A 7223-nucleotide genomic window follows, 5' to 3' on the forward strand; every position below is an offset into this window, starting at 1 on the left:
CTAACATTTTGAATTTTATATGGCAATCAAACCTTTGACACCTGTCTTGTAAAAAGTAAACAAACTTCTGTCATTGTATATTTGTATTAACAAAAACCGCAAGTTTTGTGTATAAAATATTTTCAAAACACGATAAAACCGTATATAAAACCACAAGGAAAATTATATTCAACATTGTTCGGTTTTGTCAGCGGGAAGAAAACGTCTAAAAGCCGACTATCGACTTACAAAAAGTCGCGGACATGTTTCCGCTATTCACGGATATTGATGTTGTATTTAATATTAAATAATTACCTATTTAATAAGCCCCCTAAGTAACTGTTCTCCGGTACATAATCGGTAAGTATATTCATTTTCATAAATATGCAAGTCATTCATGATTTTTAAAATAACTGATGAATAGTCTTGATACTTGCCATTTTATGCATATTTATATGTAAAAAATTTTCAGGATTGAGTAAAAGTACCTACGGTATCTTGTTAAAAGACCGAGGTGATATGCAAGAATTTGTAATCTACGTGCCGGATTCAAGCACAGCACAACCAATTCAGATGAAAATAGTTCTATGAGTGTCCCACATGTGACATTTAATATTTTAATTCAGACTTCGATTACAAAGAATAAAACTTTTTCTAATAAAATATTTCTTTATTTGTAAGTTCGTTTACTAGGTTCTGTTAGTTACGAAATTATATTTCATATTTAGCAGTGACTTTTCGGCGAAGTAAAATATCGTGAGATGAGAGAACCGGACATATCCCCTACTTATGCACTATTTTATATCCCAGATAGTAAAATTAAAGTTATATTGCCCAATTTCTTCCCTATCTACCCGGTTTTGTATTAAAATAACTGTTGGACTGCACAGATTAGGCAGTAAATAAATGAGACTCTATCTTGTTTGGTACTAAAATGACAGTTGTATTGGGCAGATTCTTAACTAGTTTTAGCAGTTTTGTCAATAGCACTGTCACTTTTTAGTATCCGAAATATAAAAATAAGAGTGTGTTTTAAAAAGAAAACTAGTGCCTGCGCTAAATCAGAGGATTGAGTTGACGAGTCGACACCACCACCAGGCTCCGTTTAGTAAGCCGTGGCAAAAAACCGGAACAAAAGGGATTCAAGTATCATGACCTTTAGTGTCGTACTATAATCACGTGACCAGTGTTGTCAACATAGCAAAAACCATAAAATAGCACTGGCGCGCCCTCAAATCCCACGACTCTTCTCTTCCCGCACAGACTCTACATCGGTATGATTCACGTGCCGCCACAGATGACCACTCAAACAGTTTCTGCAACTGTACCGCCGCAGCCATATTTATAATTACTGCTCCTTAAAAAAAAACTGCGGTACATCAAAATATTCTAATACTTGAACAAATTAGTACCAAATAATATAATCAAGTAATCATGCTTGCAATGCGTGCTTTGCTTACCCCTACCCCTACCCCTAGCGTGCTTAAATGGGGACATGGCGATGTCTCACATTCCACCGGGTTATGACATTCGAATTCTTCCCAAGCCACATATTCCCTTACCGACTAAGCACAAGCGAGTCCAGCGCTCAGGTGAACCCAGTATACGCATACTCCCCGATTACGCATTGTTGTTACGGATACAGCATACAGGCGGCCTAAAGCCAAGGTGACAATCGCTTGCGCTTCGCCATAGAATCGCTTTGTGTCTCTCTGTCACTCTTCCATATTAGTGTGACAGTGACAGTTGCGTTTCATTTTGTCTACGGGGCCTGATGTATTGGTTCAGCTTAACGATAGATTCGCTTGCGCTCGGCAAGCGATGAAAACATACGGCCAGATGTGATCCAAGATCGCGTGTTTAGCTGGACGCACGCGCCGCTGTCACGAACTCTGTAATCCGCTGTCTTTAACGATTACAGAAAAATGCAGGGCATATAATTTAAACGGTTCTAATAACTTGTTTAAGTCAAAACTTTGAGGTCTGACTGATTTGCAAATAACTGTAGCAGAAAACTAAACATCGATATACTCCTATAGTTCGTTTTTTTAGCATTAGAAATAAGGTAAACAATCTTGATGTGTCTTTTAATTGAAAAACATATTTTAAAAATAAGTTACGGTAAATATGTAACAATTATGAATCTAATACGATCTTTTATAGCCTTCTGCTTTCATAAGTAATAGTTATTGGTTTTTAAAAAGTGTTTTTCAATTAAAAGACATGTCAAAATCGCTTACCTTCTTTCAAGTTCTTTCTAATGCTAAAAAAAACGAACTATAGTGGAAGTACAAATATGTACTAGTATCTAAATAAAAATCTAGATCAATATGTAATATTTGTCCCATGATTGAGTAGCGGGGCATGTGGCAGCTCACGTCGGGGCCGCTAAGCGTACACGTGGAAGGAAAAATTATTGGTTTTCTAAATTTTCAAGCTAACCTATTATTACGGTGGAGCGCTGGAGCGTGCTACGTTGAATGCTATTAATCTTCTTGTAAATTTAATGCCTTAAGAGGGGGCGTAATTCCAGGAAATAAGAAAGGAACAAAAGCTTACGCGTACCGCGCGAAACTTGCGACGGAAGTGTTCGCGATCGAGCGGGTTTTGATGTTTTTCGTCGTCTCTGAAAGTATAGGTACTTCTGTTTACGTTCGTGAAATCCTTCGGCTATATCATACCTACTAAAATTATGCAGCTATGGTAGGTATGCAGAGTAACGATATTTACATTTGAGAATATTTTAAAATTTGACATATTTACGTGATTTTTTTCTACTATAATTTTTTAAGGTTTTGCTCAGAGTGCACTCGCAAATTAAGTAGTCCAGTTTCCGAATGAATTTTTAATGGCATTTACTCTTCATAAAAACGTGTATAAATTCAATACAAAAACTACAATTTTGCGTTAGCCCCCTCTTAATTGTGTGCAGAATAGTCAATATTTACCAATGCAGTCGGTGTTAAATTGAATATAACAATCATACTCCAATCATTATACGGACCGGAAGTATGGCGAATTGGAAATAATTTATAAGAGGTGATGTGTTTAATTTAACGGATGTCAAGATTCTAGTATTATATACGAATTAAAATCCAACAAAACATCGTTATATGGGTGTGGTTCAAGTATGTACGCTATCACAAATATTATTCCTGTAAGATTTTTATGAAAATATCTTTCTAGGTCGTATGATAAGAAATAAGAATTTTAATAAAGTACTTACTACTACTTAGATTAGATCTAGCAAATGAATACATGTATCACACGCGCCGTACATTTGTACATTTATTAGCTTTACGTGTATACATTTTGTTTGGTTTGGCATTTTTTTACTGATTTAAGGCTAAAAAGTCATTATAAAAAAAAAGAATAATTGTTTTTAATAAAAATTAATTATTTAACCATTTACCTACTTCCGGGTAGAATTTTTGAGGGAATTCTCCATATAATATGTGTAATATACCTTAATAGAATGACATTTAAAAAAAGAGGCTTTTATAATTTATTGTTATGCGCAATCGTATCTTTACTGGACTATTAGGCTATTTAATAAACAGTTGCAATTTCAACAATGGTTACAACATACACATACAGAATGTAGTTCATATTTTAGGATAATAGCTTAAATTAACACGCCATGACACTACACGACGCTATAACAAAGCATACCGTGCACATTCCTGATCACATTAATAAGTAGCTCCAAGCTTTCTTAAGGTCAGACAACGAAGGTCACTTCCACACGACTCCTTCGCGGACAAGGCCGAACCGGATCAAGACACCGCCCTTATTACGAACAGCCTAAAGCCGATTGTTAGATGATCTATGACCTGTCAAACGTAGTTTTAGACATGTTGATTACAGGCCGGACGGCGCATAGGGTCATTGTTGTCGGTAATGAAAGTTCTCTTCAAATACAACCATTTAACACCTACATCTAAAATCTATAAAGAGACCAAAATAATGAACATCAACCAGACCTACATATATTACACCTGTCTACTAATCCGCAAAATCATGCGAAAGGACCTGCATATCCAGATAACTTTCACTAAAAAGCACAATGTACAAAAAATGAAATTGAGAAACGCTAACAACCTAATACTCCGGACCCCACGCACTAATTACGGGAAAAAGAGCTTACTCTACGAAGGTGGTCATTTATACAACAAATTACCAAATACTATAAAAGATGCTAAATCGAATACCACTTTTAAAAAATTACTTAAACATCATGTTTTAAATAACCTTAATACAAATAATTCATATAACTATTAGAAACATTTTAAAAATATATTACATAAAAACCATTAAATAAACTATTTAATAAAATAATACATTACAAGCTCAATACAAATCATTTTTTTTTTGTTAATAAAACATGTCGCAATAATATGAATTAACTCTCAATATTAATATAAATAAATAAAAGAACGTTATTGACAAAAATAGCTTCTCTTAACTTTAATAAATAATGCAAAGTGAATATAATATAATATGTACCTCAAGTATTCAATATTTAACACTGAAATATAAAATCTAAATTAATTTATTAAAATACATACCAAAATGTTTGTTTAGTTATAAGTACATCCTCTGTTTTATAAGCTATGATACTGACTAGTTGTTATCGCTATGCACTATTCTGATCGCCTGCCGAGCGCGGGCAAGTTAATGGCGCGCCTGAGCTAGCTTAGTAACCATGATCTCTAATTACACATAGTCGCTACCCATCCCGCGATCTGCAGTTCTGGTTAGCCTGAGACCTCGCGCCTGCGCTCGCGCAGCTGATTAAACTAATCTAATGTGCTCGCGTACTTACTTGTGTAAGTCGCTGCGGGCTAAATAATAAAAAATGTCTACCTACCTACATATATATTTTCTTGTCTATATTTTGGAAACACTTAATAAATTTGCACATAACTCTTACTTCTTAGTATAAGTAATGTTAACTCATGTAAGTGAATTGTAATATTCTTATGAGTAATAAAATTCTTTAAACCTAATCTTTGCCGACAGCTGAATTTTGATTTAATTCAAAGTGGCGATGAAGTTCAGTTGATGCTTATTGTTAGGTATTTTTTATTTTACTTGGTCATTAATTTACGTTAATAGCATTAAATCAGTTTCTGAATTCAGAAGTTGTCTGAGCATATTATTCTACGTTTTTCTTCTTCAGTCGGTCTCGCAATGCTGAGAATCGTGACATCGTGTCCTTCTGTTGAAGACCAGGCGGCCTAGCAAAGGTGACAATCGCTTTCGCTTCGCCATCGAATCGCTTTGTGTCTCTCTATCACTCTTCAATATTAGTGTGACAGAGACAGTTGCGTTTCGTTCGCTACGTAGCGTTAGCGATTGGCATGTTGTCTACGGGGCCTGGTTCCTCCATGGGCTTATTCTTCGCCAAGCTCTACGTTACTCACCCGCTATTATCAGATAAAACTCATTAGGCACAGAATGTGATTATGTGCAATTATTATGATTCTTTGTTCACACTTATGTCACAGAATAAGTAATAGTATTATCATACAGAACGGCCACGCACCGCCCCGCCCCGACTCGGATTACCTCGCCCTGCGACTGGCCGCGACATTAATGTGTCAGATACACAATGACGCGTGTACAGACGTGCCGCGCACACATATAAACGCAAATCATTTTTGATCACAGACAATCCAACCTCTAGACATAGCATAGTCGCGCTACCCCCTCTGCCACACATACGGTAGCGTTACTCCATCTTCGAGTCAATCCCGTGCCGTGATTGGTCCGTGTCTTTGAACGGACCAATCACGGCACGGGATTCGCTCACCTTGTCCCCCCGCACCCCCGTATTTTTGGCAGCATCGGTTTCATGAAAGAATTGGCCTAAGCTCAGTCTAGAGGTTGGATTGTCAGTGTTTTTGATGTATGGCGTGTCCGCCCTGTGCTTATGTTTAGCCCAACATTGTCTTCATCGAGTTGGTTCAATGAGAACTTGAAACATTATCGTTCCGCCCCCAGTCTTCGTCGCTGTGTATTTCAATACTTAGGTATATACTTCTGATTTAAGCAGTTTAGGCACATTAGTTAGGTACATACATTTCAAACCATATCCAATGGTTTTAACATGTACATATATAACTTATTTTTTAGGAGGAGGAACTTAGGGGAACAATAATTGTCAAGAATTGGAGGATCAAATATTGATACCCCGTATCAGAATTAGTAAGAGTAAATAGGTATGGGAGGTAACAGGCGTGTAGGTATTTCATTATCAGCGTTATTGTATAAATCTTATAATGCTTTGAATGACTATTATAAGTAAATATTATTTTTTACGTATAATTACGATTTAGAAAAAGAATTTACTACTGTCAATAGTCAATTTATTATTCCTAATTCTGAATATAAGATGCAAGCGCATAACAAATTACGTGATGACATAGTCTCCTGAAATTAAATTGCGAGCAATGTCGCTGGGCTGAAACATTATTTTTGTGATACATATTTTGGTAACTAGATATCTATCTATCTATCTATCTAATCTAATACCTTTAAACGAGCAATTCTTGTTTATATATATTTCGGGAATCTCGGAAACGGCTCTAACGATTTCGATGAAATTTGCTATATGGGGGTTTTCGGGGGCGAAAAATCGATCTAGCTAGGTCTTATCTCTGGGAAAACGCGTATTTTCGAGTTTTTATATGTTTTCCGAGCGAAGCTCGGTCACCCAGATATTATCTATTTTAATTACGGTGCGATTTCTGACAAATTTCGTATATTTTTTTGTTACAAATAAAATACGTGTGCATATACTAAGTTTCAATTTTAAAATTAAACTGTCTTAAATCCACTTATTTCAGATAACTGGAACATTTGAATCGGTTTATAGTATTGATTAAATATTTACAATCTACCTATTTTTTAAATTAAGTATACAAATATTATGAATAAATATATTCAAAAAATTTGTGCAAAATATTCAAACATTCAATAGGTAGCTACATAAGACTATATTTCTCTAAAACTAGTCGAGTAACCTTGCAGCCATCTCCCACAGTTTATTATCACATTGTAAACATTTTCTCGACTAGTCATGGTACCTACACACATAATTATTACTATTTTGTATCACGTGAGCATGAGAACATGCATAATTGCAACGTTAAACAAAGTTCTGTTATTAATTGGGTCTAAGCTTGCTTAACATACTTAATATTTACTAAGAACTTGTACTGTTGTCTCACTTTTTATTT

Source organism: Cydia amplana, chromosome 6 (genome assembly GCF_948474715.1).
Source record: "Cydia amplana chromosome 6, ilCydAmpl1.1, whole genome shotgun sequence".
Classification (NCBI taxonomy): domain Eukaryota; kingdom Metazoa; phylum Arthropoda; class Insecta; order Lepidoptera; family Tortricidae; genus Cydia; species Cydia amplana.